The sequence below is a fragment of the Notothenia coriiceps genome, unplaced genomic scaffold (assembly GCF_000735185.1).
Source record: "Notothenia coriiceps isolate Sejong01 unplaced genomic scaffold, NC01 NC01_scaffold00037246, whole genome shotgun sequence".
NCBI lineage: Eukaryota > Metazoa > Chordata > Actinopteri > Perciformes > Nototheniidae > Notothenia > Notothenia coriiceps.
Window position 1 is genome coordinate 22,200,941 of NW_011369947.1, and position 9,564 is coordinate 22,210,504.

At 43.2% G+C, this 9,564-nt stretch overlaps 1 protein-coding gene across 1 annotated transcript in view; it reads left to right on the top strand.

Annotated features, from left to right (window-relative positions):
* LOC104966523 (cugbp, Elav-like family member 2) overlaps positions 1–9,564 on the top strand; it is a 334,875-nt gene that overhangs the window by 3,021 nt on the left and 322,290 nt on the right. The gene's annotated exons all lie outside the window — the stretch shown is intronic.

The window sequence follows — 9,564 nt, forward strand, 5'->3', positions numbered from 1 at the left end:
ACGAACGCTGTGAAACTGACTAAACTAAAAGAACTATCGGAACAGACGGAGTGGGCTGGTTAGGCTGTTGAAGAGCGAGATTGACTGATAGAGAAAGAGAGTGTCAGAAGGAAGGAGCCGTTTCCGAAACCTTATAGTAGGTTAAGGTATAACACAGAAACGATGGTAGACTCGCCACTGTCCTTTACTTTAGGGTGAGTACATGTCAAATCGTTTAGGCGGTTATATTGTCAGGGTTACGATGGGGCAGCCTCTTAGGTCAAAGTAAGAGAGACTTCTGAAAGACAGTGCGGCAGGGCTGAAAGTGAGAAAGAGGCTGGCAATTGAGGGCAACCCCCGCCGACGAAGGCGCGGGCTCTGGGAGTTAAGGAGAGTCCGAAGATTAGTAGGCGCGTCGCTTACACACGGCTAGTCCTGCTGTGGCCCCGTTCGCCTCGGTCCCGCCTGGTCCGACATTGGACCGTGTCGTCTCTTGTTCTTCTTGTGTGGTCGTGCAATTGTGTGCACGTAGAACGTGTTGTTACGTTAGGTCATAGAAAAACCCACAAACATAATCTTCTTCTTAATTACTTCTTTTGTATCCTGTTACTCCATCTGACAATAGAACTAGAACACGAGTGGAAAGTTGTAATAGAATTCAATCAGGATGGTGGGCATTACCACCCGATTAAACTTACCAAAGCAAAAAGAGATTGGAAAAATTAAATTTGCTAAATTCATGAACAACAAGCGGGTTTTGATACATGCCAATAACAAATAGCAGCAGGAAAAGATTCTGGGAATGAACTCACTGAATGGGGAGAAAATGAAGGCGCATGTACCAGGAGCAATGGCAAAACTGAGAGGAGTAATTTCAGGAGTACCATTGGACATGTCAGTGGAAGATATTAAAAGTGAATTAAAAGGAGGTAAAGTAGTGGAAGTCACAAGGCTTAAAAGCAAACGGGATGGCACATTCAAAGAAACATTATCAGTTCTCATTCAGTTTGAGAGAACATTACCTAAGGCAGTACAAATGGGATATTTGAACTTCATTGTTAGGGAGTACATTCCCAAACCTCTCAGGTGCTACGCATGTCAACGAATGGGGCACACAGCGCAGCAGTGTAAAGGGCAGTTAAGGTGTGCGAGATGCGGAGGAAAACATGAGTATGGAAAATGTGAAAAGGATGCATAGGTTAAATGTTGTAACTGCGGAGGAGATCACAGTGCTGCGTTTGGAGGATGTGAAGTGCAGAGAGAGGCCAGAGAGGTGCAGAGGGTTAAGATTAAAAACAAAGTGTCATACGCAGAAGCAATAAAGGGGAACAGTAACAATCAATAAGACCCCTAGTGGAATGGAGCAGAGCATTACAATACAAAATGGCAGGAACACACCAAAAAGTAATCTTCAAATCCAACCCCACAGCACCACCAAGAGTAAAGAGGATGATGATGTTCTAGGAGTGAAAAAGGTGAATTGTGGTATTTATATGCCATATTTCATGTGTAAGGCGGTAAGTAGAAAAGTAAAAGCTTACAAAAAAAGGATGTAGTAATGAGTGGACGAATGCTCGCGACGTAGAAATAAGCACCTGCCGGAAGATGGCGTTTAGGCGGCAGACCGGCTTTTGACTGGACGGGGGTCGTCGGGGAAAGACAAGGTCATGTATCACTCTCGGATGGCCTGTTACCTTAGAAACAGGTAGGTACAATGTATTCGCGCCACACCTACAGTTACCTCGGTACCAGGACGATCCAATGATCGCCCAATTCGACATAGTAGAAAGAGCGGCGCGCACCGAAAATGGAACTTACCTTCGGGTCGCGGCTCTAACCGAGGCGAAAAGGGTGTGTTGTCGACGGTGGAACCGGTATACGAGGAAGCAGGAGGGTCTAAAATGACTTTTCTGGACGAGTTGTGGTAAAGGTTATCAAAGGTTATCCATTGGACAGAATTTGTCGTGGTATCGTACCTCGTGGATCGGACCAAGAACAGGGACCGCCCGACCATCATCAGGCCATGGCGCGAACATTCCGATAAAACTCAAGGACTGTTGGCGGCCCCCGGCGGAAGCATGTTGAAGGCTGCGCCCCACGGTCTTCGGCTGGAGTGCACGTAGCGCCGCCCCCGCTACAGAAGAGAGAGACAGCCACGAGGTGGCCAGCGAAATACAGAGACGACCTGATCGATTCTGAGCGACAGAAAAAGAACGGAGCGGTATGACCTTATGCAGTGACCGTCTTGACGAGGGGTGATTACCAAATGAGCGGCGTTCGACGGAGGATGGTATAGACGTAAGGAAGAAATAGGACAGGTGATCGGTCGGAGAGGGTAGGTGGTTCCGACCGCTAAAATTCCTAAGGAAGAGTGTGATATGGCGGAATTTGGTAGGCGCTGTCTGTAGTGTGGGGGGGGGGGCCGGGCGGGGGCGCGGGGCATGTAAATGAGGAGACGGGTTAGCAGTCGCCGTTTAAGAGGAGCGGAGCAAAACGGCGAGGAAAAAGACATATACGAAATTTAACAGGGAACAGGCTGGGGTCGTCTAACGGGGAAAAGGGACAACGTTGTTGACCGATATGTGTAATGAAAGAACGCAGTTACCAAAAAAGAAATTAAGAGGTGGACTTGACGTGCAATTACAAGCGCAGAAATTATACGGGGACGCAAAGGCGTAAGGAGTAGAGGTCCGGTACCGCTGGTGGAAAGGAAGATGGCCACTAACACACAAAACCCATAGGTGACAAGGAGACGAGCGTAGAGTCATATACGAACGCAATAAACCGGCCGAAGGCATTACTGTGGAGATACGGGAGGCATAGGGAGACCTTGACAGATGTCCACAATTGAGGGGCGTGAGAGTGTGGTAGTCGAGGATTTAAAGGGGTTAGTCGAAATCGTTTCGGGTGGGTGGACCAATAATGTGGGAGGGAAGACGTAGTATTATTGGGGGTGGAAGTCATAGAGTAAGAATCATTACGGTGACCTATCTGGTTACCAGTGAGGAGGATCGGGTGGCTGACCTATCCAGTAAGGATGTCACTCCGATAAGTTTTGGTGGTAAGCGTACATACTTGGTTTGTCAGACTGTGATTACAGTCTAGGTTCCGTAACCTCATGGACAAGGGGACACATGTAGAATGAGAACCACGGTACAGGTAGAGTACGTCCGTACTTGACACAGAAAGGAAGAGGTCGTAAGAGAAGGTGACTGTCATCAAGGCGCAATGATAGACATACCAACGAGTCGGGTATGAGAGATTTATGACGGTTAGACAACACACGTAACTTTAGTGGTGTGGTTTGAAGGAAGGATACATATAACGCGGACGAATAAAGAGAAATCATTGTGCTATATATAGTCACCACATCTAAAAGTTTTGGTACGCCTACATCATTTAACTGTCAATGCAGGTCCGGATGACAATTAGAACACAGCAAAGGATCCCAACGTTTACCAGGTGATGATAATTATGTGAGGGCTATAGTAGAGTCCTCTAAAGCGTGGAGGGATATACGACGGTTGTGGTAAGAACACACTCCTTAGTACCGTGTCGGATGAGGTGGATAAAAACTATAATCGGAGGATAGCTACGGAATATGTCGATTTCACAGGCCTTACTTTTATCAGATGAACTCCAGCATTGGTCCAAAGGAAACGTGTGTATACGATGGAGTCCCAGCGTTGGAGGGTATTCTGTGTATATATTAGTCATAAAGAACTTAAGAACTGGTAAATCGATTACTCCGGTGTACGGCAGCAAGGTCGACATCACGTACACGTGGCTTGGTACTAATAGTCTGGTTCTAATTCTAGATTTGGGAAGAGGGACTAAAAGTAAAAGGGTCGAGGTAAATATCAATTGTAACGTACATAGACTAGACAGAATTATAGAAAGTACAGATCCTTAAAAGGTCGACGGAGGTGTTACCGAAAACTAAGATAGTGAAAAGAAAAATTGACATTACGTTGNATTTATGCTGACATTGTCAGCCCACTGACATAGTTTGAAATCAATATATTATCCAATGTGTGACCCCCCACAGGACTTAAAAAGCACCTAACTAGATCATGAAAATCCCAAAAAATCTCGGGGGGTGTCCCCCGAACACCCCTAACTTATTTGGACCTCGGTATTTAGGAAATCCTGGATATGGCCCTGCTCACATGGAACAAATAGTTTTGTCTATTGACACAACGAAGCCTGTCTCAAACTAAAGAACTATACAACAGTCATATTTTTTCTGATGAAGCATAAAGCATGAGTGCTCAGTGCCCTGCTCATGTGTCCACTTTATATCATACATACAAGTGGCTTCTTCCCTTGAACCCCTCCTAAAAGGATCCATGGAACTCAAAATAATAAAGATTGAATTGCTCTTCTACCATAATATCTTTCATGTATTTCCTTTATGCTGTAAAACGGAATGTTGGTGCTGATGCGTTGTGGGTTTTCTGATGCTGCAGCATGATAAACTCTCGAGCTGAGACGCGGCATGCCTCAATCTCGGATTTACTTTTCTCAAACAAATAATTCATCTCAATGATCAAATGGTCCTCTGGTCATACAAATAGAATGTACCAACAGTGGTTTGGACATTTTGGATATTACTAAATAGTGTATGTGCTCATTGTAGCTAAACAGAACAATTGTTTGGTGTGGTTGGTTCCTTTTGTCTACTGCTTGGACTAAAGCAATTACAGTATGGACTGACAGTTGAACCAGGATCTGTATACCAACTTTTGCACCTCAGCAAGGGAGAACAGTAGGGTGATGTCCAATAATACTTTCTACAACCACTCTTTATCATCATTGACATAGAACAACAATGTCAAAATAAAATCCCTGTGGACTGTTAGTATGATGCAAACAGCAAGTCTCCGGTGTCAGGGTCAGAACTCAACCATCAACCCTGACCTCCTCCATTAGAGGCTGTACAGAACTATAGACATTGTCATGTATGAACATCACGTCTGGACTTGGTTGTTCAATGACTTAAAAGGAAACTTTAAAATAAATTATACATTCATAATCGGGTTTGATTTATATACTTCAACAGTTTATTAAATGTACTAAATCTTATCTTAAAAACCCCAAATTATCATAAAAACAAAAATATTTCACCATCACTGAAAGGACACATTCACATCAAACAAGTCCCATTGACTCGCCTATCAGGAAGCTGTGCAGTGCTGGAAGATGAAACACACTGAAACTCCACTCATACGATGACTTTAATTTAGTGTATTATGTCAACAGATTTCACATAACTGTATTAAGTTAGTTGAAAGCAATAATATTAATTTTAACAGTTTGACAGAATACACTTAAAGGTAGGGTAGGTAAGAATGGAGAAACCAGCTCGAGTGCGCTAGAATTTGAAAATACACAACCGGAAAAAATCTGCCTCTTCCTTAAGACTTCCTTACAGAGCCCCTCCTCCAACACACACGATTGCGCACATGACCAATGAGGGCACGAGATAAATGTGTGCACAGATGGAAGGCTGACAGGCAGGTAGGCCATCCAGTTACTTTAGCCGGGCCGGCTAAAATAATTGGTTGCCACGGCTTCCACAGACGACATTTTTTTATGGGTTTTTTGTCAAAGCACTTAAGATATTCATTGCTATCGGGAAGGTAAGAGCATTCCATGGCATATAACAAAAAGTGTTTCTGAAGTGAATTACCTTCAGTTTTTTTAGTGCATGTAATGAATCAAAGGGATGAGGCCCATCCTAACCAATAAACAAATGCGGAATCAAAAGTGCAACCCTTCAGTCATCCACCCTCTAATCTCTAGACCCACCCCTCTTCAGAGGCTGATATGTGATGGTGTTACCTCCAGTAGAGCAGCACAGCCAGCAGGAGGGCGAGGCAGAGAAGGGTCAGAGCTGAGACCACCACCAGAGGAACCAGCCACTCCACACGGCCCAGCCCCCCCCCAGCCCCCGGGCCTGCATGATGGGTCAGGTTGGTCACGGCACTTGGACGGTCTGGAAGAAAATGATAGAGAAAATAATGAAGGCGAACCGTCTGCAGGCAGAAAGACAATATGACATGTCTGAAATGACAAGAAGGTGGAAGAATCCAAGAGAAAAGGGCTAGAAGTTGGAATTCTAATTCTTAATGAAATTGTTAATCAGGACTGGTTCTGAGTGAATGTAACAAAGAAGTAACAATAAAGAAGGAGAGGTAATAAAACAGGTAGTAGTGTAATAATACCGCTTTCTATGCATGGTCATTGGTTCAGGATTATATATGTTTTCCTTCATGTTATAAGACAACTCTTTTACCGAACAACAGTTATATTTTAAAAGAAAAGGAACTCAAAGTCAGAAAGCTTGACACAATGCTTTCCCTCTTTTGTTAGTGTTGGCAACAAGTTTACCTCTGAGTACACTTATATGAAAAAAAACTACAACTACTAAACTTGTTGCTGTCTGTGTTCGTAGCAGATGGAAATGTAGCTCACGACAGAAATGTATCTGAGATCTCCAACAGTGTGGGTTGTGTGTTTGTTGTGGTCTCACACACTCTTTACAGTCAGTGTGAGCCAGCCCCAAGCTGATGAATTGTATACTGCGTGACAAGATTTCTGACAAATACAGTTATTAAACCATGCAGAATTACAAAGGGCAGTTGCACACATCATATAGAGTGGTGCAGGGATGACGTATTTACCCGGAAGTAAGCTGCGCATGCAGGGTTCAAGTTATAAACTGAGCTCTATGGGGTTCTTTGAAAAAAAAATGCACGCATACGACACGGCACACGCAAGCGGCCCGCCTTAACCTTGCCATTCAGCTCCTGGCGGCTGCATAGTTTTCTGTTAGGCCCCCTATTTACAAACATCAAATCAAAGTCATTTATAGCCTCGGCAGGCTCTGTGATCGCCCACTTCTCCACTCTGCTTCTACACGCGCCTGCGGTCCTCTGCCCCTCGCATTATGAGTGGGGATCGTAATCGCGGCCTCCCTCACTGTTATTGTGTGCCGGTTGGCCGTTGCTCCCTCCTTCTCAAGGTCGAGCCGGNCATTACAGTTAAAAAAGAAAAGTGATAGAATCAAAGCCATTGTGGAGGCAGCTGGAAAATTCCTAGACATGAAAGATATTAAAGCAGATCAGATACATGCAATGCTAACTATAAATGGAGCTGGGGAAAATGAAAATCAGGATGAGGGTTAGATCCTTAATCATGGTTCTGCACATACTACAGTGGAACGCAAGAAGCCTCATAGCTAATGGTCAAGAATTCAAGAAATATATATGAGCTAGAGGTAGTCCCTGAGGTAATATGTGTGCAAGAAACCTGGTTACGACCTCAATTAGACTTTGTAATCCCAGGATTTAGCTGTATGAGGCATGATAGAGCTAATAGTCAAAATAGTGGAGGGTGTTGTCAAGGAGTGAACTCTGAGGCATGAACTCAATTGCACGACTCAAACTCAGACTCGGATAGTGTTTCAAAATAAAGGCTTTACTGGGATTTGCACAGTAATGAAAACAAGGAAAACAAAAACACTCTTTTGAGGAAAACTAGAACAGTGATCAGTAACATAGATCCGTGAGAAGTCCGTGAGGTAAGCAGGAACGTAGGTCATAGAGAGACAACGAACTGACAATGAACAGGAGGGAGCTAACACAATATATACACAGGTAAAGTTGACACAGGTGGAAACAATCAGGGCGGGGGAAATAATCAAGGACGTAGGAGACAGAAGGGGGCGGGGAGCGTGGAGGCCTGAAATGAGAGGGAGAATTAATTAAGGGAATAAACATAAAGCACAGGACAAAGGGACATGACAAAACTAACTGTCGCCCTCTACCCCTTTTCCGACTAGCCAATAGTGTCTTGACTGTGTAAACCGGACCTCCATCGATCATCCGGGGGGGGTTTGGCGGTGGGAACCATAGCGCTCTCCTTCAATGGTTTTAGTTTCCCTACATGGAAGGTGGGATGTACCTTCATGGCCCTGGGAAGCCGTAGTCTCACTGAAACCGGGTTGATGACCTTGGTGATGGGAAAAGGACCCACAAACCGGGGAGCCANTTTAAATTGCGTGAATAAACTAGCTAGAGAGCTAAAGTTAACTACATTCATCCAATGTCAGAAAGATTACCTTTAAACAAACGTTGTAATGCTTTTCTTTCATTTCAATTTGAGTAAACATTGAAGATATAAAATGTTATTGTTTTCTTTTTACACTGACTCAGATATAATGAAAAGACTACGTCAGTCAAAGCTCAGCTTTGGTAAGGAAGAGACAGGACAGGCAGAGAGAGAGAGAGAGAGAGAGAAAGTGATGGAAGTCAGGGAGGAACTGCAGGTACAGTCACACAAAAGAATGTAGGCTTAATAACCCCATCTATTTATCTATCTATTTATCTATCTATCTATCTATCTATCTATCCATCTATCTATCTATCCATCTATCTATCCATCTATCTATCTATCTATCTATCTATCCATCTATCTATCTATCCATCCATCCATCCATCTATCTATCTATATATCTATAACAATAGTCTTCATTTACAATAAGCATCATTTTAAAACATACATCTATTGCAGTTATGATGTCATAATAACATACAATTGTATAAAACAAAAAGAATGCAAACAAACAAGTGAAATGAACTAAATTGCTGAATTGCTTTTAATTCACTGGCAGGAGTGACAAGTGAGGAGGAGCAAAAAGTGAACAACGAGGGAGAAATTGAAAAAAGAGAGAGTAGAGGACAGAGAGAGTAATGAACAGGAAGAGAGACTCAAGAGAATGAGGACTCAAGAAGATGGAAGAGAGGCTGCCGGTTATGGAAAGGAGACAGACGTGGAAAATGAATGTTGACAATGTTTTGTGATCATTTTAGCCTCTTCTGCATGTCCAGATCATTAATAGTAACAATCAGCTGATTGTTATGCATTACACTATCAAAAATAATTTATGCTGACATTGTCAGCCCACTGACATAGTTTGAAATCAATATATTATCCAATGTGTGACCCCCCACAGGACTTAAAAAGCACCTAACTAGATCATGAAAATCCCCAAAATCTCAGGGGGTGTCCCCCGAACCCCAACATATTTGGACCTCTGTATTTAGGAAATCCTGGATACGGCCCTGACTTCAGTGACATGTTTTGTATAGATATGGCCTTATAATATATTGTTCACATATAGTATAATAGGTGAGCTTTAAAGGTCCCATGTCATGGCCATTTCTACAGATCATAATTCCATTGTTGAGGTCTACTAGAATAGATGTACATTGTGCAATTTGCACAATGTACATCTATTCTAGTAGACCTCAACAATGGAATTATGATCTGTAGAAATGGCCATGACATGGGACCTTTAAAGCTCACCTATTATACTANAGAAAGCTAACCAGTCCCTGAAGACCTGAGAGTCCTGGATGGTTCATAATTTAGCTGTAGGTCAGAAATGTATTTTGGGCCTAAACCAATGCTTTATAAACCAACAGCAGTATTTTGAAATCAATTATTTGACACACAGGAAGCCAGTGTAAAGATTTCCGAACAGGAGTGATGTGATCCACTTTCTTAGTGTTGGTAAGC